Source organism: Mauremys reevesii, linkage group 1, assembly GCF_016161935.1.
Source record: "Mauremys reevesii isolate NIE-2019 linkage group 1, ASM1616193v1, whole genome shotgun sequence".
NCBI lineage: Eukaryota > Metazoa > Chordata > Testudines > Geoemydidae > Mauremys > Mauremys reevesii.
The window spans coordinates 109,332,972-109,358,688 of record NC_052623.1 but is presented as its reverse complement, the minus strand read 5'-3'; the positions used below and the strand labels follow the sequence as shown (position 1 = coordinate 109,358,688).

Below are 25,717 nucleotides of genomic sequence, written 5' to 3'. Positions count from 1 at the left end.
AGAACAACTGAGAGTTCCAACTCCTATTTAATTCTGTTCTCTTTAAAATGTGGCTCCTTTTTAAACACATACAATCAAAAACTAAATTAGCAGAAATGTGTTTGAATTGGCTCATTACGTTCCACTGCTTAGCTGGAATGACAAGCTGATTTTAGTGCTGCACCGCATTTGTTCATGCAAGGTGTTTTTGCCATTGTGTGTTTTTCAGTGCACATTCTCTACATAACTAAAATATGTCAAGCTCATTCCAATTTAATCTGGTATTAGGATTCCAGAAATGACTTGCTGTGGGAAAACTACAAACATGTTAAATGAAGTGCCATATTGAAATGTGTCTAAGCAGTCAGTGATATTAATGCAGTAGCTAACAGTCATGGTGTGATGAAAAACAGCAAATTGGGGGTGAGGAGGAAGCTGAAGGATTTGAGAAAAGAACTCTTATTTTAACTTCTCAGTTAGTGAGTTTCCTGTAAAATAGTGTTGGTTTGTGTGAGGTGGGGGCTGTTCAACTGATCTTAATAAGGACTTTAGACTATTTTTAGGCAACACGGGTAATATTATCTGCAAAAGTCTACTATGCTGGAATATTATTCAGTGTAAAAGGATGTGTAAGTAAATACATAACATGAATCTGCTGTTTGGATTTTAGCTTAAATATCTTTATAGCAAAGGCTACTCTGACAGAAATTACAGTTTCTCTACTAAAGCAGACGTTGACGTTCTTCGCAATACTATATGTTGAAGATGTTCTTTAGGAACTTATGTGTAGTTTCAGATCCTGTTTTTATTGTGCTTTTCTGACTCTCCTTGCCCATATCCAAGTGCTGTGAATGTCAGGCAAGGTTAATAAGAAGTGAGCCAGAATTGGATGAAATCATGATTTCTTGAGGCCTGTACGTGCTGTAGGAAACTTAAAAAATAAGCCAACCAACAAACATCCCAATTTTCCTTGTTTCTAATTTAATTGACTAATCCCATTTTTGTGCTTCACTTTCTGCGTACTAACAGACTAATTTTTGACCTAATCGAATGAACGCATCGAGTAAAAAATAAGGTTTATAGAAGAGCACAAGACCTACCTCTGAACTGCCATAAGAAAGGTACACTCCATTCTGATTATTGGCAGCCTCCAGGGATGAGAGAAGAAGAACATTTCAAGTGAACAATTGTTGGTCTGCAGCTCCGAGCAACCACCCAGGATGTCTGAAACTCTGTTTGTTTATTTTGGTGTGTAAATTTGGGCTTAGGAGCCTAACGTTAAGCACCCATTTTATAAAATATTGGCCCTGGCCTCTGTCTTCTCACACAGTCTTCATAAAATATGCTACCCATTGACTCAAATATAGCTGGTCAGAATAGCTAAATCAGCTTGATACACTTTTTACTTAAAGTAGTCAGATTTAGGGCCTGATCTAATGGCCATTTAAGTCAATGGGAATCTTTTAATTGATTAGGCCTATCAGGCGTGGCCAAACGGCAGCTCGCAAGCTGCATGCGGCTCTTTGACAGGACAGCTACGCTTCGTGGAGCACGCAGCTTCAGCCCCACAGGTCGGGGGCACCGAGGCTTGGGACTTCCCCCTGCAGTGGGGAAAGCTGGTGCTTGTGGCTCCAGCCCTGTGGCGGGGCGCAGAGGCTTAGGGCTCCCACTGCAGCAGGATCAGCCGGTGCTCATGGCTCCAGCCCCGGGGGGGCACAGGGGCTCAGGGTTTCACCCCACAGTGGGGTGAGTCGGAGCTGATGGCTTCAGCCCTGCAAGGGGAGGAGAGCGCAGAGGCTCAGGGTTTCACCCTGCAGTGGGGTGAGTCAGAGCTCACGGCTTCAGCCCTGCAAGGGTGGGGGTGCTTATGCTTGAGTCTTTATCCCTATAGGAAGCAGCGAGGGCGTTCTCAGGGCTTCAGCCGTGCAGGAGGAGGCGAGCTGGTACTCGGGTCTTCGGCCTTGCAGGTGGTGCCTAGGCTTTGGCTTCAGCTGCACATGCTCATTCTAACAGGAAATGGCATCACTGTAGTGCTGTGCAGACCTCGTGTTCTGTGATTTCCCTGCATGCTGCATGCTACCGGCTGTGTTTACTGTTCATAAATCACATTTGAATAATTTTAGATTAAGTGTTAACCCTATGTTAATTTTGTGGATGACAGTGACATCTTCAAACTGTAAGACATGCAAGTATTAAGAAGAAAGCCCAAGTTTTCAGCCAGAATGGGAGGAAGATTTTGAATTTACTAGTAAACGAGGCAAACCTCTGTGCCTAATCTGCAATGCTTTGCTACAAAGCAAGCAACTTGAAATGTCACTACGAAACAGCTCACAATAACTTTTCGTCTAAGTACCCTTCTGGATCAGAATTAAGGAAAAACAAGCTAACCACATTAAAATTATGCCTCAACAGTCAACAGACACTACTTTCCACATTCATAAGGAAGCTGACACAATGACTGAAGCTATTTTGTTATGGTATGTAATATTGCTCATGCTAAACATCCATATTTTGATGAAGAATTTAAGAAGAATATTGCAGAAGTGGTTTCAATTTTAGATCAAAGTAATACAAAACTTCAATGACTAATAAAGCAAATTCCAATTTTGTGCCACACTATGCAGAGGAGGATCTCCCAGATCAGTGCTAATGTTGCAAGCAACAAGCAAAATGATCTAAGGAATTCTCTATCATTCAGCTGTCGATGAATCTACAAATATTCAAGATAAACCACAACTGGCAATATTTGTTTGCTGTTTCCGCAGATGTAATTGTGAAAGAAGAAATGTTGGACTTAATGATTCTAAAACAAACAACCCACTCAGCAGTGGGGAGAGGGATAGCTCAGTGGTTGGAGCATTGGCCTGCTAAACTCAGGATTGTGAGCTCAATCCTTGAGGGGGCCACTTAGGGATCTGGGGCAAAATCAGTACTTGGTCCTGCTAGTGAAGGCAGGGGGCTGGACTCAATGCCCTTTCAGGGTCCCTTCCAGTTCCTTGAGATAGGTATAGCTCAGGGTTTCTCAAACAGGGGTCACCACTTGTGCTGGTGTGTTTACCTGGTTTGGCTGATTGTGGCTTCCACTGGCTGCTCTGGCCCAATAGGGGCTGCTGCTTCCATTGGCCCAGAGCAGCAATCCACAGCCAGTGGGAGCTACAATCAGCCAGACCTGCAGACAGGGCAGGTCAACACACCAGCCCATCAGGGGCTTTCTCTACACAAGCAGAAGCCCTGGTATAGCTTCATTTTTTTTTGTTAGTATTGACTTAAAGAACACACTTGACAAAGCATTGACAAATCCCAATGTACACTGGATAAACTTATCAGTGTTGCAATGGATGGAGCACTTGCCATGGTGGAGAAAAAATGTAGGCCTTACCAAACTCTTGAAAAGCATTCCCAAATTTCCAGAGTTTCTCCCTGATCATTGTGTCATCTATCATGAACATCTCACAGGCAGATACTTCAAGTATGAAAATGTTACAAAAATAGTCCAAGAAATTGTCATTTTCATCCACAGTTCAAAAATGCAATTGAAGAGCTGGATCTGGAAGACAAACCTAACAATGTCTCTTTCTACTGTATTGTGAGGTGGTTATCAACCAGAAAGGTCTTAAATAGGCTCCAGCAATTCCACAAACCTATCAGCACTTTCCTTGAAGAAAAGGAAAAGTCCTATCCACAACTGAAAGATAAGCAATGGATGCAGGAACTGATGTTTTTCACTGATATTATGGAACATCTGCAAACTCTCTAATTGGTACTCCAAAGGAAGGATAAGATTATTTCAGAACTTACTCAGACAGTCTTAAGCCTCCAGAACAAGTTAAAGTGTCTGCAAAGAGACATATTGTTAAGAGGCTTCAGCCACTTCCCCCATCTCAGGAGTAGAGTAAACACATTCCCTGAAATAAAAACCTCAAGAAATACAGAAGTAAATTACAAGGACTGCTTGATGACTTTCAGGCCAGGTTTGAAGACATGCAGAAGCTGGGATCCTGCTTCACCTTTCTTGTAAACCTATTCATGGTTAATGTGATCAGTGACAGCTGTCCGAGTCCCAAAACCATGGTTACAGAAACATCAACTGTAGAAATAGAACTACTGGAACTCCAGGAAGACTGGGCTCTAAAGATAATGCATAAATCACAGTCTACAATTGAGTTCTGGAAGCAAGTTCCAGGAACGAAGTATCCTCAACTCAAGAAGACTAGCATACGACTCATTTCAATTTCTGGCACAACATACTGCTGTGAATCTCTGTACTGTACTCATCAAATCAAAACACTGTGTGGTCCTTACAAATTAACATCTGACCAAGCTCCTCTGTACAGCCTTGACAATGTATCAACCAGATTTCCGAAGATTTATGACCCGGATGGAGACCCACCAGGCCTCTAGCTCTAGCAGAAATTAGCCATGATACAGTAAGTAGGATGTTAATATTTTTGAAAATGTATTTCTAAATGTTGTGGGTGTCTTGTGGCTCTCGAACGTCTGAAGATTGTCGTATGTGGCTCAGAGTGTCAGTAAGTTTGGCTACCCATGCATAGATAGTAGGATTCTTGCCTCTGGACCAGAAAGTTAAGGGTTTATGTCTATCTCTTGGACTTGGTCAGATACACATTCCTGACATTGCAGTGTACAAAATGAGGAGTGTGCACTATTAGAGCTGTTCATGAGAAAGGTTTAAACATCCTATATCACTTCTTTTCTCTCTAGCAGGTGTCCCAGTAGAAATAAGTTGTTTTCAACAAAAGTTGTATCCGTTTCTGAATATGGTTTGTTTGATTTGTTTATTCTAACAATTTTTTTTCAATCACTGTGGAATTCAGACTGGGGTGATCACTTGTCCAGCTTTTGGAAAGCTAAATCAGGGACCCATTTTAGCCAAAAAAGAAACTTATAAACAACATGGTACCACCCAAACTAATAGTTTGTAGTAGTATCATAGATTGGCTAGCTTTAGCAAAGCCTGTCCCAGGACTATTTCATGCCTGGGAACTCCTTTCCCTGGGCAGGTGGAAAGTGTTCAAAGTAGCCCAAAGGACAGCATGGCTGCTCAGATCAGTCTTTTCTCCAAGGTGAACATATTTCCCTTCAGCCAGTGGGTATTCTGAGGTACCCTTCTGAGGTACCACCCTTTGGGACAGCTGTAATTAGTTCCAGCTACAGAGAATCTTTCTCCCTAGTGCCAGCATCAACCCCTTCTTTACCTATCAGATGAATAGGTTGTATAAACTCCATGACAGTAACAATGACTTCTCACACTCTCTACAAGCTAGCATCTCTTTTTGTCTTTCGAATATATACTCTTGGGATAATCTTGCCATTACTTTAAACTAACCTAGGGGAAAAGTTATCCGCAAGGGGAAGATAAGGAGTTTATCTTTGGCTTCTCCCTGTCATTCTTTGCTCACATCCAGGCTCTTGCCAAGTTTTGTCACTTCTCCCTCTCTAGCAATTTGAACATTGTCCTCTTCCTCACCATCCTCACTGCCAAAAGCCTGCCTCAGTCTATGATAATCTTTGACCTGAGCTGCTTTAATCTTCTCTGGCCTACCTGACTCTTTACTCTCTCCATTTTACTCCCCTTAAATTGACTCAAATTCATCTTCCTCATAAAGTTCAAATTCCTTGATCTAGCTCTTAAGGGACATTCCTACCCTGGCTCCTGTCTTCTCTCTCTTTGTTGTCCTGTGGCTCTCAGTCACTTGCCTTCATGGCATTTCTTCAGACTCCTCACTATGTCAAGAAAAAATAACCCCCTGAGAGTGTGCTGAGCATCAGCATCATCACTCCTCCTCAAAATCCAGTTTCACTTTAATTTCTGGCACATTCTGTTGGTCCTGCGCTTGCTACTCCCCTCCTGACACAACACAGGATTGTTTGGTAATTAGCGGAATTTATCAGATTTGCTTACACGTATCATTTACATCATCTTTATCTGTTTCACTCCTTTCCCTTCCCCCTCCTTTGCCTCTTATTTTCAGTTTCTATGTTTGACTAATTTAAGTTGCAAACTCTTCAGGGATGAGACTATGTCTTTTTATTCTCTGTAGAGTGCTGTGCAAACTTACAGCGTTATAGAAATATTTAATGATTATTGTTAACTATATGGACCTATTTGCAGGAATATTTCACTATCAATAAAACAAGCTTTTAAAAACTCTTTGGAAAGCCTCAATCTGGATAGTCACGTCTATCTGAAGCTCCCACTCCATAGTATCTGAGCATCTCACAACTTTTCATTTATATGTCTTCCCAAGACCCCTGTGAAGTAAAGTGTGATTATCCACATTTAGCAGATGGGGACTGAGGCATAGGCAGAGTAGGTGGCTTGCTAAAGGGCAAACGAGAAGTCTGTAGTAGAGCATGAACCCATTTCTGCAGTCCCAAATTAATACTAACCACTCGACCATCCTTCCTCTATGCATAAGATTTGAATTATGCTCGTAGGTATAGTCTCTCTAGTATTGAAACTGCTTTTATTGCCTAAAGAATATCACCAGAATTATGGTCAGATTTGGGTAAGCCCATACTTTATCACTTCACAATTATCTAATACATTTCTACTGGATTCCATGATAAATCAGTTGGTCTGATATTCAAATGCTTCAGTTTCTTAAAAAGATTCCAACATGAGTATGTATGTACTAGAAATGGGTAGTTATTTAGGTACCCATTTGCTTCACTGCACGTAGGTGCCAAAATCAGGTTTACTCGAGTAACGCCCAAGTTGTTACATCAGTAGAAGCATTACCCAGAGGGTATTACTCTCTGAGGTAACTGTGTATAACAATTAGAGAAGCTAGATATTCAAAATCGCCTAACCTCAGAACTCCTCTGTTTAGAGATGCTTGGGTCTAGATCTGTAGTTCATTCAATTTCTGTTACATATAGGCCTGGATGCACAAATGGACTTAAGTTCCTAAAACAGGGATTTAGGGGACTAAATCCCAGCGTCAGCACCGCAGTGATGCACAAAACTCCTGCCAAACCCTGTAGGCATTTACAATCACTCAACACTGAATTTTTTGCAGTGAAAGTTCCCTAGGCACCAATGTTTCTGCTTCTGGGCATGTGCAGTGCTGCCTGTCTCTAGTCATCTGGTCTCCTATCACCTGCCTAAAACCCAGAGCAATTCACAAACTGGGGGCCCTCTGAGCATGCCTACTGGATCGGGCCCCTCAGCAAGTTCACACAAAACAGATGTGGGAGGGAGAGAAAAGGGATGCCTTCCCTTTTACCTTAGTGTACTCATCTGGGATGTGGGAGACCCCCCACCCAGTTCAAGTCACCTCTCCACCTAAGAGGGAGAGGGTATTTGAATAAGGATCAGCCCCTTCTAAGGGTGGTACTCTAACCAATGGGTTGTGGGTTACTGTATTGTAGCGAGTTCTCTTAATCTCTCCCGTTGGAACTGTTGCACTCTGGATAACTAAAGTGTCATTGGAGCTGGAGGACTGGCACCTGGGTGAGTGCTGTAATGCCTGGACTACAGAGTCATTCTCATGCTTGTGCTCTCTCTGGTCTGCATGACTTTTGAAGTATTTATAGAGCGTGCAACAGCTTCAATGGGAGAGACTGAGGGACTGCCCCCCCACACACACACATGATAATATCCCAGAGTCCAATGATTGGAGCACTCAACTGAGAGAGGTAGATCCCTGTTTTAATGACATCTCCCCCTCAGCTGGAAAGAGGGATTTGAACTCAACGTCTCCCACATCTCAGCTGAGTACCCTATTCACTGGCCTCAAATATATGAGGGACTACATCGCCTTCTCAGTAAAATGGCATAGGTGTCTAACTCCAGGAGATGATTCATAGCTGAGAATTACTAGCACAGATAGGTGCCTAATTCTGAGAAAGGGGTGGGGCTTTGCATACACCCCTCTGGTTGGTATCTCCCCATTTGATAGCTTAGGTTGGTCTCTACCTAGCATAGTGACCTCTGTGAATCACTGTCTCTCCCCATTCACTGTATAGGAGCCTAGGTACCGAACGCAGATTTTGTGAATTGCAATGATTTGCTAGGTGCCTAAAAGTTAGGCACTTAGGACTGACTGCTCAAAAGGAATTAGGCTCCTAACTTCTATTTGGGCATTCGGGCCCATGATGCTCAGCATCAAAACATCTAACTACTGTTGTGTTGTTCTAAATTATCACAAATAACACATCATCCCTGTTTCTGGCCATTGCATTGGTTTGTTGTAATATTTTACAATCACTTTTTAAACAAACAAACAAACAAACAATCAACTATTATTGCTTTTCTAAAGCACTTCAGAGCTTCTGAGCTTCCTACATCATTGATTTGCTGATTCCCTTTATATCAGGACAAGTTCTGAAATATTCATTAGCTACTTTTATTACCAGCCCCACAGATCTTCATTATAAGCAAATCTCAACAAAATTTTGGGCCAGATAGGCTGGATTGTATTCTTAATAGGTAATACAGGATACATAAAGGTCTCAGACATAATTTGAGGCACCTTTGTCTCTGATAGCAGAAATCACAAACTTAGGTCCATCTTGTAGTCTTTTATTATTTTTTATTATTAATAATTATTTGTATTGCTGTAGAGACTAGAGGCTCCAGTCATGTATTGGGGTGCATTGTGCTAGGTACTATCCACTGTTTTGGACTTGTATCCATCACTGATACTGCTGTGTAGTGCAAATATCTGTGAGAGATATTAAACCAGTGTCCCTTCTGCCTTTTTCTCTACTGGGAGAAATCAAAGTTCTCTAAAACACTGAGGAATAAATTACTTCTTTCATTTTAATGTCCATTAGAAAGTAAGTTATTGGCTTGCTCATAATGATGTCTTTCTTTTCCTAAAAATTCCAATATCTAGCTCTTTACTTTGTAATATGGCTTTGTTAGTTATTTTGAATATATTGGTTGCTGCTTAACATTTTCATTTTTATATGATTTTACAGAATTTATTCACCTCTTTTTGGGAGCTATATCAAGTCCAGCATATATGTTTAGTTACAAATAAATAGCATCTGTATTTAATATTTTTTTAAAGAAATACATTTATTCCAATATGACAGGTTGATAGTGTTTTCTATCAGAGAATCTCACATCTCTTTACAAACTTTCTGAATTAAACTCAAAAATTCTTGTGAACTAGGTTAAGAATTAAAGTACACACCTGAGGGAATTGAGTATATGATTTGTGGATGGTTAGACAAGATATCTGTGGCATTCCCAGGATGAGAACAGAGGTCTTCTGGCTTGAGCCCTGTATAGATACTAAATTTATATTTGAGGATATAAAGCAGATATCCAAGAAGCTGCAGGATCTACTAGGAATGGCAGCGGCGAAAGCAGCTACACGTTGGGCCACTGCTCGCAGGAGCCGCTGCCCCACATAGTCTGCTTTTTCAGAATGGCTGTACCACCCCCAGCCCTGCCTTGCAAGCTCCTCGACTAGCGTGACCAAGAACAGTTGCCACTGAGCCTGGTGCTTTCACGGCTGCCATTCACAGTAGATCCCTGCAGCTCCTCAGATATCCAATTTATATCCGTGGATATAAATTTGGTATCTGCACTGGGCCCTACCTCTGGCTTCTATGGCTCTACTTTAACCACAGAGCCATCTGTCCTCACTAGCAAAAGAGGGGGAAAAATAAGGAAGATAATTAAGGGAAATTATAGAAGATAATTCAGGAGAATTATAAACCAGTCAGTCTAACTTCAATACCTGGAAAGATACTGAAACAAATTATTAAAACAATCAATTGAAAAAACCTAGAGACTAATAGGTTTATGAGGAATAGCCACCCTGGATTTGTCAAGAACAAATCATGTTGCAGCAACCTAATTTCCTTCTTTGACAGGGTTTCTGGACTAGGGGACAGGGGAAACAGTAGACATGGTATGTCTTGATTTTTACTAAGTCTTTAGATACTCTCCCACATGACATTCTCATTATCAAACTAGGGCAATGAGGGGTGGGTGCACAACCAGTTGAAAGACGGTATTCAAAAATAATTATCAGTGGTTTGCTGTCAAACTGGGAGGATGTATCCCTCCACATTGGTTAGTTCTGGGTCTGGTACTATTCAATATTTTCATTAATGACTTGGATAATGAAGTGGAGAGTGTGCTTATAAAATTTTCAGGTGATGCCAACCTGGGAGGAATTGCTGGCTATTTTCAGGACAGAATTAGAATTCAAAATTACCATAACAAATTGGAGAATTGGTCTGAAATCAACAAGATGAAAATCAATAAGGATAAGTCCAAAGTACTTCACTTAAGAACGAAAAATCAAATGCACCATTACAAAATGAGCAGTTACTGGGTATTGCTAAAAAGGATATGGGAGTTATACTGGGTCAAAAATTGAATGAGTCAACAATGTGATGCAGTTGCTAAAAATCATTCTGGGATGCATTAACATAAGCATTGTATGAAAGACAAGGGAAGTAATTGTCCCACTCTACTCAGAACTGGCGAGGCCTATGAGGGAAGGTTAAAAAACTACAAATTTAGTTTTGAGAAAAGAAGACTGAGGCATGACCTGATAAGTCTTCAATTATGTTAAGGGTTGTGATAAAGAGGACTGTGGTCAACTGCTCTACATGTCCATTGAAGATAGGTCAAGAAGAAATGGGCTTAATTTGCAGCAAGAGAAAATTAGGTTCCATATTAGGAAAAACTTTCTAGTGAAGGGCTAGAATAGGCTTCCAATGGAGGTTTTAGAATCCTCATCATTTTTAAGAACAGGTAGACAAACACCTGTCAGTGGTGGTCTAGGTAGGTATATTTCATCCTGGGGGCTTGACTTGATGACTTCTTGAGGTCCCTTTTAGCCCTACATTTCTATGATTCTATAAAGAGCTGGATGATTCACCTGTCTTTTCTAAAACTGTGTCCACACAGCAAACTTGAATCGGTACAAAGCTCTCCCACAGCCGGAGGTGTGTACTTATCTTTTGCTTAGACATGTGCTTCTAGGGTTCAGATGTGGACAATTGGGGGAATTATGGCACAGCCATGTGTACTGTCATGCCCATAGTGTAGATATACCCTAATAGTTCTTTGCCTTTGTACCATATTGCTTATACAGTAGTCAAAAATGTGATCTGTGTCTCTTAAGACATGTTTCAGCAGGCCAGTCAATTCCCACTTTCAAATTTGGTTGGGTACATATGTTAATTTCATAACCATTTAAGTATATTCCCACAAGGTTAATTTGTGTCATATTCAATGTAAGTACTTGATGTCTACTGGTAACCATTGAATAAAAGCCTGAACACCAGCATGATATGTCTGGGGAAAGTTCTCTAATTATCGAGAGAAAAGATGATCATTTACACCTTGCTCAGTATTTCCTTGAAGTAAACAGAGCTCATTCCTAAAAGGGAAGTAAATAAAAGCAATTCAGGAACATGTCTGTTACGATGTGATTGAAACAGACAAATCTGTATAACAATGTAAGTTGTTTGAGATCGCTGGCTGTGTGTATTGATTGTTCATATCATACTGTAAGTTAAGATTAAAAAGTCCAAGATTCATATTCCCCAGAGCATTTTATTCAATTTGTACAAAGAAGCCTGCAAAAAAATGGGCTTTCCCAAACGTTCCTGCCACCTAAATCTAGATCACAGCACATTGTGAAGTTGTATTTATCTTTTTGGACTTATAGTGAATTGACAGTAGTCTTGGAGGACCTGATTCTGCTCCCATTGGTGGTACTTTTGTCATTGAGTTTAATGAGAGTAGCATCTGGGCTGGTAGTTCCAAAATCCTCTTGAAAGCATTTGAGTGAATACAATTCTGTGAACTCTTTAAATCCAACAAAATGATTGTATTCTGATCTATGTTTTATTTCTTGTGAATTTAACAGTCATGCAGCAATTTAAGCAGGGAAACACAGAAAATAGACATGAGGTGGCATTTTAGTGGCAAGTGCTTTTATACATTGTTTACGTTGCAAGGTTTTTATGACTAGTTTTTCCCCATTAGTATTAAGATGGAACATCTCAAAGCAGTGAGATTTCAGGGCTTGTAGGGAAGTAAGCATCTGTGTGTTGTCTTCAGTGATTCAGTTATTTAGCTAAACCTGCTATTAATGTTCACATCCATTGGAGACTTTTTTTCTGCAATCTCTACAGCAATCTGCAATCTGCTTAACTGTTTCTGCTTATAGTACTGATGCTTGGTAGTCACAGCTATAACCCAGAAGGAGGAAATGCAAATTGAAGCACTAATTTACAGCCCTTAAACGTCTGACAGAGAGTGGTGAAAGCTTTTGTGAATATATTTTGATAGTTTTTGAGGGGGAGTGGATGAAGTGAGACTTAAAGGAAAAAATACTCTTATGTTCTTTGGTTTTAGCAACAGTTTCATGCTCTGTCTCAGGTGCTATAGTACTACCTGCCTTGAGCTGTAAGTATTAAGACCTAGATTTGTAAAGATAGGTGTTTTTCTGATCAGCATTGCAAAGCCTGTGTTATTTAGACCAGTGGTTCTCAACCAGGGGATACGCATTGGCCTTCCAGGAGGTACATCAACTCACCTAGATATTTGCCTAGGCTACATAAAAAGCACTAGAGCAGTCAGTACAAACTAAAATTTCGTACAAACTATGACTTGTTTATACTTGCTCATGTGAGCAAGGAACGGAGCACTAGGTGCTATATTTCTAAAAATATAATAGAAATCTAAGTGGCATGAAGCAAGGTGTAAGCATACAAATTAAATCACAATACAACCAGATTTATAGATTCATGGAAGATGAAATGAAAAGAAATAATTGCTCCATTTAAAGCCTGGTATTCCTGTTATTCTCCAAAGTATAAAGAAACATTTTGTTTGCCTTTCTGTGGAGTGACAGTTGCACCTGTCAGCTGAAGATGCATGTTGCCTAATAAATTATTTTGTTTGAGAATGACTTGCTGGTGATGAATTATTTGCAAGTGCAGTTTCATTTTGCCATCACAGAAGGAATAGTCACTACCTAGGGGCAATATTGCACCAGTATTCAGCCATGAGTGTAATTTCCATTGTAAATGATTGACAGTTTCATATCTGGTGATCTGATTGAACTAGTCTTCTGGGAAGCCTGATAAAAATTAAAATCAATTGTTACCTGACCTTAGGGTGTTCAGTGTCTGAAAGAGGATTTAGTAATGAAACACTTAGAACAAAACAAGAAACCAAACAAGCAAGCTGGTAATTCTGACACTGCAATCCATTAGTTCAGAGTTTTAGGTGAAGAAATCTGGATCTGATTCTACTCTTGATCACACCATTGTAAATCAGGAATGGTCACATTAGGAGCAGCAGAAGCATAGATGTCAAGAATTTATACTGATATAAAACTGCTGTGAAAGCAGAATCATGCCTATTGGGTAAAATTCCCAGAAGCACCTAATTGTCCTATGAGCCGAAGTCCCGCTGAAAGCCAATTTAAATCAATGTATATTATTATTTACATTAATTTATGACTCTAAAGTTAAGTTTAAAGTGGAAATATAAATAATACTATGAATAAGGGTGGAGCTGAATTCAACAAAATTTTGAAATGGAAAATTATCTAAATATTCAAAATTAACCAAATCCCTGCACCACTGAGCAAATGCTCATGTTTACGATCTGAATGTTTTAGAGCTGATTTTATAGAAATAAAGTTATGATTTCTTGTGATTCTTTCTTTCATTTTGTATTTTTTAAAAGTGAAGTCATCAAAGATCTGTTTTTCTTGCATTTTGTCGTCATAATGAAATCATATCAGTGGTGTGTTCCTGACTTAGCTTTTTGTGGAAATAAATAATTTTATTCCACTAATCTGCAGGAAAAAAAACACAGTTTTTTCACATTGACATATGTTCTTAGTTGGGAAATAAACTGATGTCATAGACTGCCACTGGAAAATAGACTTATTTTCTTCCTCCCCCATGAAATGAAATTGCAGCATATGTTCCAATTTATGAAGTTCCAAATGAGTTATACTTTTTTTCTTGCAAGTTCAAAAAAATTCTCCTTTCCTGGTAAACAAGTACACTTTTTCCAGCTGCATGCCAAAAAAAAAAAAATCTTTCAGTTTTTGTGAAAAATAGTTGTATATTTGAGGCAAGTTTACAATGTTTGACTAGAAAAAAGCAGATATATATTTGTTATTTTGCAAGTATAGTGTTTCATGTTAATGGAACTCCAAGTGACACCATCTTCTGCCCTCCCTTACTGAGACTCTGAAGTCCTGTCACTATGCACTGGGCCAAATTTACAACTGGGAATAGTTGTGTTGGTAATTCTAAGGTCCTGGTCAGGAACCTACAGAGGATTTTCCCTAGACTTTACAGATAGCACTATCATTTTTTGCTCAGCCCTAGTTATATATGTATATTAAATGATGTAGTTGGTAGATTTTACTATTGCTAAACTGTCATACAAAAACTTTCCTGACATTATGACAAAGCTCTTCCCTGACAATATGCCAGTAGATGAGGTGAACTTGAGAGAGAGAACATCTTTCTTTTTAAAGGAAAATTGCTATGTGCTGTGCTCCTATAGCATTTCAGTGAAGATGCTATTATGCCAATGGGAGAGCTTCTCCTGTCCGTGTAGTTAATCCACTTCTGTGAGAGGCAGTAGCTATGTCGACAGGAGAAGCCCTCCCACTGACATAGTGCTGTCTACGCTGGGGGATAGGTCAGCATAACTGCGTCACTCAGGGACCTGTATTTTTCACACCCCAGAGCAATGTAGTTATACTGATGCACATTTGTAGTGTAGACCTGGCTTTAGTCAGGGGCTGACAGTAAATAATAATAGTATTGGTTATCATTGAGCATTGTGGGGGTCTGCAACTTTTTTTTCCTATTGCCTTTTCTTTTGCATCTCAGGCCAAATCTATACTATAAATGTACACTGGCATAACTACGTCACTCAGGGGTGTGAAAAATCCACATCCCTGAGTGACGCAATTATACTGGCCTAACCCCCGGTGTAGACAGCACTACGTCGAAGGGAGGGCTTCTCTCCTTGGCATAGCCTCTCACAGAGAGGATTAAATACCTTGATAGGAGAAGCTCTCCCGTCAGCGTAGTAGCGTCTTCACTGAAGCACTGCAGCAGGGCTACTGCGTCGTTTGAAGTGTAGATCTGCCCTTGCTCATTGTATCACTTCTATTAGTTTATATTTATTATTTTATTTTATTGTCTACATTGCAGCTGCACCTAGAGGCATTAGTCAGAGTTTGTGCTAGCCATTGTACAATGCCTCCTAATGGGACTACTCACTTGCCTAAAGTTTTATGCTCAAGCAGCAATATCTTCCTGAATCTGGGCTTTATAGAGTACATTTAGAGAGTGCATGCATATGTGGTGAATTAGGAGTTCCTTTAGAATTATGTCATTGGTTTATTCTCAGCTGTTTGTTTCTTTTGTGCATCAATTTTCTTTGAATTTTTTTCCTTGCATCCACTGAAAGGGATGAGCAAGAAAGAATTGTAGATGCTCTTCTCCAGCGATGCTTAGAAAATATGAATAAAGGATCTGACAATCGGGATATCCCTGTAAAATTAAGACTGCCAGCAGTAGCATGGCTCAGACTATACTGACATAATTTTAGAGATTTGTCTAAAAGGCTGTATGCACTTGCTGCAATCTAATTTAAGCTCAATTAAAAACTTGAAACTGAGCATTTAAAATATTGAACAATTAATTTTACAGTGATCCAGAGCATACATTGTCACAGAGAAGTATGTGTGTGGGAGGGAGTTGTTTGCTACTAAGGGTTCTTTTTTTCCCTTCCATTGATGACATATACTCTTCCCTGTGCTTCTTTAGGACTGCTGCTGGTCCAGAACACACTTGTGAAAATTGATAGTCACAGTATACAGGCCACAAGGAGTACATTAGAGCAGTGTAAACTCCGCAGAGCTGGGGAACACTGTTAAGACATGCATTTGTAATAAGGAGAGGAAACAACACCTTGAAAACTGTAAAAGGAACCAAAGGCATTCAAGTGAGTATTTACAACTAATGCATATCCGGCAATACATGAATCAGGTTAATAATGACAACTCTCTGTATATACTGGCATCACTAGTCAGCCACAAAGATTTAGCATAAAGTTCCTTTTCTTCAAAACATATTGGGCCGAATTATAATCTTATAATCCACACCGCATAGGTGTCAGTATGTTTCTGTGCTGCCCCAGGAGCAGGGCAGTTAGCAGAAGTGAGGAGCATGCAGAACTGAAAGTAGCTCATGTTAATGTGGCAGGCTAAAAACACTCCTGCAGGGATCCAGGAAGGGCAGACATTTTCTCCTAAAATACACCATAAGCAAATGTCTAGAGCAGCTGTAAATGATGATGAGGTAATAAGAACCATGGGATTTGCCTCCCTCCCTGCCCTCGAAATCCAGCACTAAACATGTTGTGTGTGGCTGCAGGTATACTGGGTATGGCATGCTCGTGTGCTGCTCTTCTACATTGACTCTTAGAGATGCACTTGGCTACCTCGTGCCTGCTTGCATGTATACACTGTAGTGTGGACATAGCCTAAGAGTGCCAGGAATTCAGGAACCAAGATTGTAGCTGCCTCTTGTGCAAGAGAAGAATACTCTTTGCAATCCGTATCCCAATTCTATCTGTTTATATGGCCCCCATCATCTCAGCATAAGAATGCCTCACTTCCATTAATGAGATTCTCCTCAGAACATTGTTTTGAGGTAAGGAATTAACATTATCTTCATTTTATAGATAGAGATTAAGTGGAAAGGAATGGTGTGACTTACTTAATGTCACACAGGAAATTGTGGCTCAGTTGAGAATTGATTCTAGATGGAATACTCCACCTTAACCAGCCTCTTTCCTCCCTTTGGTGTATCTATGTAAAGGTAGACAACAATGCAGCGCAAGACTCTTTACAAGTGGTGGGCAAACATCCAAAAGTTCAGTGCTTCAGTGCTTGAATATTTCTGCTTTTGGTCTGGAAGTGAACCAGAGGATGCAAAGTAGAGTGATTTGTTTTTGCATGTGTGTCTGTTAAAATGTGTTAATTCAGTTTGTTTTGTTCAGAGGTTTAGCCTAGCTCTCAATTTATCTGAAGTGGTTCCCCATCCTAACAACAAACTGGCTTTAAACGATGTCCCCCAAAAGTATAATCATCCCACAATCAATTTACTACCAGACTTTATTGTAGACTGCATTGAACTCTGAATGGTCGTGAGATCTCACAATAGAGTTACAGCAGGAAGATTTCACTTTTTGGTGATCACCTCTAGAACAGTGTTTCCTCTTTTTTGTGGAGTAACTAATTATCAACTGTTTTAAAGTGAGGAGAAAGCAGGAGTATAAAATGCATAATGTCAACACAGGGTGTAATTCATAGAGCAATCTTATTATCAGGAAATAATTGGACTGAAAGCATGCATTCAGATTGATGGAGAGGGTTCATTTGTAGAATAATTAAGTGGGAACAGGATTGTGATGCTTTGTTAAAACAATAATCTGGTTCCCAAATTGGTAATCTGAGATTGAAGGTTGAAACATTAATGTTGAGAAGAAAAATGGCTGGTTTCTGATTGTATGCATAATAGAAATGACAGCAAACATCATGAGTTTATTTAAAAGTTTTAGCCAGGGTATAGTAATGTGCACACTTTGCAGCAAGTAACCATAGGTTGGTCAGGATAGTTCCTTGTGAGCCATCTATGGTAATGAGAGATTCGTCCTTTTTCCTTGCCCAGGCTGCATGTTGTGATGGTGGTTTAGAGCCTGACTGGAATCAAGCTGGCAACCTGGAGCTCAAAGGCTCTATATCTCATTACCAGTCCCCTGAGCCCTGTTTTATGTGTTGATTTTCATTAAAATCACTCTGCCACTATTTGTTTATATAAGATTCCCTGAGGAAGCTCTAGCTGGCAGTTTATAATGCAGATGCTGTTTGTTTGGTCCAAAGCCCATGGCCTTGTGAAAATTCCAAGTGTTTAAGAGTATTCGTTCCTAAAAGGCAAGTTAGTAAGCTTTCTAAAGAGTATTTTCAACCACTAAAACTTCGTAGTTGTATTTTTTTTAACAACTGGCAGCCTTGACCTTACTATAGTCTTTGTCCTGTGTAACATACTTGACCCTGAATCCTTTCATTTTCTATTACTTTTGATCAAGAACCTCACTGCTGTAGCTTGTACATTAAATGCGGTGCTCTGGAGTCATCTTTGTATTTTAGAGTAGATTGAAAGAGACAAGGCAGCTGCTATAGGTCAGATGTGATGGGAGATCTGAGTGTCATAATAAGCTGATTTCTTCGTAACTCACAGCAAAGAAGCACACAGGCAGCCAGCTCTTGCAGCTTCTCAGCAGACTAAAGACTAATTTGAGGGGGGAATGATAGCCTATCCAGACCCACACAAAGCCCTGGCCAGTCCAATATTTTATTAGAGTGCCTGCCTGGCTAAACTACACGAATTAGACTCTACCCGCCCCCAAGATCAGGAGGCAGCCGGATCTTCTTGAGTAAAGTGGCATCTCTCTTGGCCTCTGATGCACCAAGTGTTGTTGTTAGTCCTTGCTCTTAGCCACACCATTCCCTTGGTGATTTCCTATTGCAGGGGAAGGTGAATTCTTCTGAACCTGAGCCCCTATGATGGTTAGTAGACTCATTTAAGAGGACTCAGCCTATATTGTTATCTATAAAAACAGTTTGCACCTGAGAAACAGGGGACCCCATGCAGTCTACCTGCATTTCCAAGTATTAAAGTGAAAGGTGTTACCTGTTCTGAAATATATTCAAAAGACTCATTCTATGTGGAATTCCTCCAGTTCAAAAGCTGCTCCACTCAAAGCAGCCAATCCAATTAATTAACCCCTGCTCTCCAGGACTCCAAGTTTCCTGACTAACTGTCCTCAAACTAGATCCAGTTATGTCCTCCTGTAAAAAAAAATCTTCCATTCCCCATAAAAATATTGCCATTGAAAGGATGTCCTGCATAGGAATATTGAAGGGACCATGCGGCACAACTATGCAGTAATGATCTTTCAACTCATGATCTCCATTTATGACTTTGTACATCTCCAGGGCAGTTTTATAAAATGAATAGTAGAGCTTCAAGCCCACCAGCTAGCTGCCTAGGGAAAGAAGAGTGCTAATGTGTAAAATGTCAACCTAATAGTAATGCTGCAAGAGCCTTATCCCACATGGTGCGGAGTACTCTCAATTCCAATTCACTTCATTTGAAATTAAGAGCACTCATCACACTACAAGATTTGCCTTTAGATTATGATAATACTTTGCACTTACATAGTGTTTTTCATCCATAGATCTCAAAGCACTTTATAAAGCTGAGTGAGTGTATCTCTCTCCACTTCACAAATGGGGGCAAATGAGATACCAAGAGGTTAAGTTACTTGCTCAGTCGCAAAGCTGGCCAGTGGCTGAGCAGAAAACAGAAGCCAGGTTTCCTGGATACTAGGCTGGGCCTATACAGTGATGTAGTGCCAGTGATCATTATAGTGTCAGCTAGCTCTGTAAGGTACTTGATCACAAGTCAATGCATTGTCTTCATCAGTAGATGGAAGGAGACTGCATGGACAAGTGGATGTACTCTAAGGCTCCCAGGCTAAATGATTATCAGAACTGGTTGGGGAGGAAAAAAATAGTGAAAAACATAAACAAAAATCATGTAAATCCAAATTTCACTTGGAAATCTTTCAGGTTTTGAGTTTAGGGTTTCATTTTTGCCAGGAAAACCTGACACATTTTGTTGGAAAGGAAAATGTTCCTTGGAAACTTTTGTTCAGAGGAAAAAGCTATTTTCCATTGAAAATCTTATTTATCATGCATCTTTCACCCAGCTGTAGTAATTATATGAAAAGTAAATGTAGAAGTTGGCTGTGAAAATGTTGGATCCTCCTTAGCTGTTCTCATCCTGGAAGAGTTTGTGGCCTCTCTTATTTGAAAGACTCTTACAGTTGCTCCCAGTCAACAAAGTTTCATTCTGGGCCTCCGGCATCTCAGGTGTTGATCCCTTTTTTATGTACTGACCACCACACCTAGGATTTTCACCAAGATTATAGTGCTTCAGAAGTATTCATATGTGAAATACTGATATTTACACAACTATCTGTAAATTGGACCCAAGGTGAGATAATCGTGTTTCTGACCATCATGGTAAAAATTTTCTCCTTGAGCAAATTACACATTTTTGTGAATTAGCCCCAGTGGAAATTTGGAATTGTCCATCAAAAGACATTTTCTAGGACTCATTAGACACAATCAAAAATGCTACCCAAGATTTCATTTTCATTTGAATAACTATTAGACTTGTGGAACAAAACTAACTTGCTACTCTAGTCATGCTGTGGGCCTGCATCATTTTAATATATTTTGTAGGAGGATATGCAAAATTGACGTAGCTTTTGAAGTATGCCAGAAGCATGTCAATAATGATCATAAATAAAACACACACGCACACCCCGACTGCAACAAAGAAATCCCTAGAAGTAAGTGGTCAGATGTCATTAGGGTTAAACCACTCTTAGCAAAGCTGGTGAAATTCGTAACTAGCTAGAAATTTTATTTCACTTTGCCAGTATGTGGTGCTTGGAGGGTACTATTATAAAAAGGTTAACTGTTTAAAGATAAGCAGTCTTTTATCTCTGCAAGTGGTTCGTGCTCATGGGCTATGTCTACACTGCACACCACCGGTGATGGCGTGTAGGGTACGCGTATCTACATGCCACAATGAAAAGCAAGCTGCATCCATATTGCAATGCATAGCTACATGTAGCAGTAAAAGACTCTGACTGGGGGGAGGCAATGGGGAAAGGCATTGTGGAGCTGCCAGAGTCTTTCCCAGCTACCCACCTCCCCTTCCAGAGCCTTTCCCTGCAGCAGGGAAAGACTCCAACCGAGGGACCCTACACTGTTAAAAATAGTGTATATATGAGAGGCACTGGTTGGGCATGTAGAGGTCTGTGTAGGGTAAGTACTCATAGGGTTCAGGTGTGTATTTGGATGTAGAAAAATTGGAAAGAGTACAGCAGAGGGCAACAAAAATGATTAGGGGGCTGGAGCACATGACTTATGAGGAGAGGCTGAGGGAACTGGGATTGTTTAGTCTGCAGAAGAGAAGAATGAGGGGGGATTTGATAGAAGCCTTCAACTACCTGAAGAGGGGTTCCAAAGAGGATGGAGCTTGGCTGTTCTCAGTGGTGGCAGATGACAGAACAAGGAGCAATGATCTCAAGTTGCAGTGGGGGAGGTTTAGGTTGGACATTAGGAAAAACTTTTTCACTAGGAGGGTGGTGAAGCACTGGAATGGGTTACCTAGGGAGATGGTGGAATCTCCTTCCTTAGAGGTTTTTTAAGGTCAGGCTTGACAAAGCCCTGGCTGGGATGATTTAGTTGGTGTTGGTCCTGCTTTGAGCAGGGGATTGGACTAGATGACCTCCTGAGGTCCCTTCCAACCCTGATATTCTATGATACTATGTTACTCACCTAAGCATTGCCTCACCATCTACACTGCTCTTTCTACCCATGCTTAGCAGGCGTTTAGTGCAGAGGTCAGCAACCTCTGGTACGCGGCTCGCCAGGTTAAGCACCCTGGTGGGCGGGGCCAGTTTACCTGCCGTGTCGGCAGGTTCAGCTGATCGCGGCTCCCACTAGCCGCGGTTCGCTGTCCCAGGCCAATGGGGGCAGTGGGAAGCAGCACGGGCAAGGGATGTGCTGGCCACGGCTTCCTGCCGCCCCCATTGGCCTGGGATGGCTAACTGCGGCCAATGGGAGCCGTAATTAGCCGAACCTGCCGATGCGGCAGGTAAACAAACTGGCCCGGCCTGCCAGGGTGCTTACCCTGGTGAGCCGCGTGCCAGAGGCTGCCGACCCCTGGTTTAGTGTCTGTGCTCACACACCGCTGTAACGAGTGTGCAATGCAGACATACCCACAGAAGAAAACATATGGTGACTTCAAAACTTCTGTGAGAATTGAAATAATCATCTACATCAGTATTTCTCAATCTGGGGGTCGTGGGATGGGTTTAGTGGGGTTGCACATGCAGGCCCAGCATTAGGGGGTGGCAAGAAAGGCAATTGCCCAGGGCCCCATGCCACAGGGGGCCCTGTGAAACTAAGTTACATTCTTCAGCCCCAGCCCTGGCTCTGGGTGGCGGGACTCAGGCTTCAACCATGCTGCCTAGGGCTGACACATTTAACTTAGTTTTGTGGAGCCCTCTATGGTGTGGGGCCCCAGGCAATTGTTCTGCTTCCCACCACCTAAGGCCAGCCCTAATTATTATTCATAATTTACTCAATGATATTTAAAGTAGGGAGGGGGTGCGGTGTCACAATATTTTTTAGTCCAAAGTAGGTCACCAGCATAAAAAGGTTGAGAGACACGGATCTATAACACGAAATGTTGGACTTAACCATCAGTTTGTGATCTAGCCCATTGCAAGGAGGAATTGCATTGCCTCTGGAGCAGCCCTGGGGGAAACCACAATCCTGGTCTTCCAGCTGCTTCAGGGATAGAGTAAACTGCCACAGGTTTTTATCTGTCACAGCACGTGCTCCCTGCCATCATAACTACGCTTCCAAGAATACTGGGGAGGTGGGGTCAAGGCTCCACCAACTTCCCATCCTCTTCTGCGTATCTGCATGATATGGATATACAGTGGATCTGCAGAGCCTGCTTTCCTCTGCATGTGCAGGAAGTGGTGGTGTGGTGCACCAGTACAAGAGAGAAAAGAGTGTGTTACACCTTCTTACTCTCTTTTGCTGGCACATAGGATGGCCCATGATCTATCCATAATCAGGACCTAGATCAGTGAGGTGAGTATTAATACATCTCTGAAGCTGGTGCTTTTATGAAGTACATTTTTCTATAAGTAGTTTAGAAGTTCTGTGTAGAAATATATACAGTGGAAGAATGCATTGCTAAACATGACAAGGAAGGGAAATTGACTTCCTCAATTTATAAAAATGTGCATAGCTTATGGAAATAATAATGCAATATTTAATATAGTTTTGCACATTGCATGTGGATATCTACATTTGTATTAACCACTTGAAATAGATTATACACGAATAAGAGACATCATAAAGCAAAAAGGCACTGCCAGGATGTCATTTTCCTCCCAACTAAGCCCATCATGCCCTTAAATCCAGCAAGGACATTATTTCATGATTAAAAAAAAAAATCCCAAACCTCTGGATGATACCAGGCAGTGAAATTTTTGATGATAGAAGATGGAGTTATCACTTTAGAATGTTTAAGGGCGTATTCAGCGGAGCAGAGTGGGTCACATAGATTAATCTATTTCGGGTCTGTTTTATCACCTAGCCAACTTACTTCCTAAATTAGGCCTGCCACCTCTCAGGCTTTCACCCAGATACTATGTCAGGTTTTTTTTAATGCTGTGTCTGGTGTGAGGTTGAAGACTGCATTTGTCAAGTTTTATATTATTTTATTTTTATTAACTGTAAAACAAATTCAGGTTTTGAACATCCACATACCATACTGCTGCTGCACCATTTTTACATCTTACTATTTTTAGGATTTTGTTTTTAGCCTTCTCCTTTTTTCCCTCGGTTCTTTGTTTTTCAAGGAGTTCATTTTCAATTCTCTCAATATTTTTTTTAAGATAATGAAGTTGGTCCCATTACTGGAGAAGGCATCGGAAGGTTCACAATAGAGCAATGTATTATTAGCTCTTTAATGTTCCACTGTAGTGAGGCTGATCTGTTGTGAATACTGTTCTACACAGGCTACCAAGTGAACATCTATATATGATTATACATATCTCCCACAAGGCTGATGGTTGGTTTTGTGGGTGGGAAATTCAATCCTTCCCTAAATCTTTGGAAATTTATGGTGAAACTTGAAAAAGCCATTTGTTGAGTCCTTTTTCAGAGCTTGTAAGTTTGATTAGAGCTTTAAAATTAAGACCAGCATGGGGGGCAAAGTTAAAAAGACAAATTTTTCAACTCACCATAAGCTTATCGTTTTGTATCCACGACTCGTGATTATTTCTGGATCTTTTAGTCTTTAGACCTTACAGCAAAAGATTCTAATGTCTATTTAGATTGTAAACTGTTTGCAGCAGGGACTGTCTTTTTTGTTCTGTGTTTGTACAGCACCTAGGACAGTGGGGTCCTGGTCCATAACTGGGGCTCATAGGAACTACTGCAATACAAATAATTGATAACACCCCTGCTGCCCCCCCCCCACAAATTTAACAATAAGCTGTTTGGACACATTTATATCTGCTGTCTGATGTGAGCAGCTGTACATAGGAATTAGCTTGGTGTACTGTATGGGCACTGTGGGTGAGCATCAACTCTCTATTATGAAGTGTGCACTAACTATGTGTGTGCACGTGCCTGATGTATGCACACAGTTATGTAACCCCCTGCTTGCTTGGAGTGACGCTCTGTCCCCCTCTAATAAAGGGTGCCTACGCTTACCTGATGTACTCTTGAAAAAATAGACCTAAACTAATAAGCTTGGTGTGATTAGTATGATGTGATTTAATGTTGGTAATGTTTTAAAGAAGAGGCATATTTACAAGATTTAAAAAATGCAAAATAAAATCTCTATTTAGAGATGGCTATCTAGGATCTGGATGCAGATTAGGTTTGAGTTAAGCTTCAAGGTTCATATTTGAGGCTGTAAAGTGGCTCAAGCAATATACAATTAACTATTGTGATGGATAAAGTTGTCTGATTCTTCTCAGGGCTCTGTAATGGGGACAGAGTTAAGGTAATACGAGTACCTTAATTGTGGAATTCCATTTTCAAAGGTTTTGATTTCTTGGAAGTTTAGTCTGTAGTCTGGGTTTCTAATGTTTTGTTTATAGTTTTAACTTGAATGTCCTTACATAATCATAGAAATGTAGGACTGGAAGGGACCTGAAGGTCATCTAGTTCAGTCCCCTCCACTCCCCATGCTGAGGCAGGACCAAGGATACCTAGACAATCCCTGACAGGTGTTTGTCTAATCTGTTCTTAAAAACCTCCAAAGACAGAAATTCCACAACCTCCCTTGAAATCCTATTTCAGTACTTAAATATCCTTATAGTTAGAAAGTTTTTCCTAATATTTAACCTAAATCTCCCTTGCTGCAGATTAAGCCCATTGCTACTTGTCCTATCTTCAGTAGACATGGAGAACAATTGATCACCACCTTCTTTATAACAGGCTCTAATGGGGTTCACTTGGGGCCAGCAGGCCTAAGGGGCAGGCTGTGGCTCAACAGAGTCTTGGGATGGCCTTGCCAAGCAATCTGAAGGTCTGGCAATCAAATTAGTCCACCATCCCCTGGTGCTCCCCCAGATTCCCTCAGTTGGGTAGAGGAGGAGGAAGCAGGAGGGAGAAAAGTAGGAGGACCCAGGCCCCTTCTCTCCACTAGGTCCTTGCCCAAGGAGCAAGGGGTGAGGAAAGTCTCAGTCCTCTCTAGCTGGTACAACAGACCTGCATCCCCTGGGCCACTTCCTACCCCCTTCTGTTCTCTATTCAATTTGGGGCATGATCATGGCATTCTGCTTCCTTCTTAGCAATGGATTGCTCCCCAAATAATAATTCAGTCAGTCGCATCTTCCCAGTTTACTTTCCAGTGTCCACTTGCTCCCCCTTGTAAGAGAGAAGTCTGGGGAGAACAGAGGGGTCAGGCCCTTGGGTCTTACTCACATTCCAGACCCTTCCCCTGTAGATCTGTCTGTCCCAGATGCCTTCCATATGGAACATGATCTGAAGCTGCTGGGGATGGG

At 40.9% G+C, this 25,717-nt stretch overlaps 1 protein-coding gene and 1 long non-coding RNA gene across 2 annotated transcripts in view; both read left to right on the top strand.

The window, feature by feature from the left end:
• The window catches only part of FAM155A (family with sequence similarity 155 member A), a 772,046-nt gene that overhangs the window by 114,741 nt on the left and 631,588 nt on the right, over window positions 1-25,717 (top strand). The window lies entirely within an intron of this gene.
• LOC120393756 overlaps window positions 4,142-25,717 on the top strand; it is a 65,327-nt gene continuing 43,751 nt past the window's right edge. The window contains exons 1-2 of the long non-coding RNA XR_005592115.1: window positions 4,142-4,406; window positions 15,796-15,973. This is a non-coding gene — a long non-coding RNA (uncharacterized LOC120393756). The remainder of the gene's footprint in view (window positions 4,407-15,795; window positions 15,974-25,717) is intronic.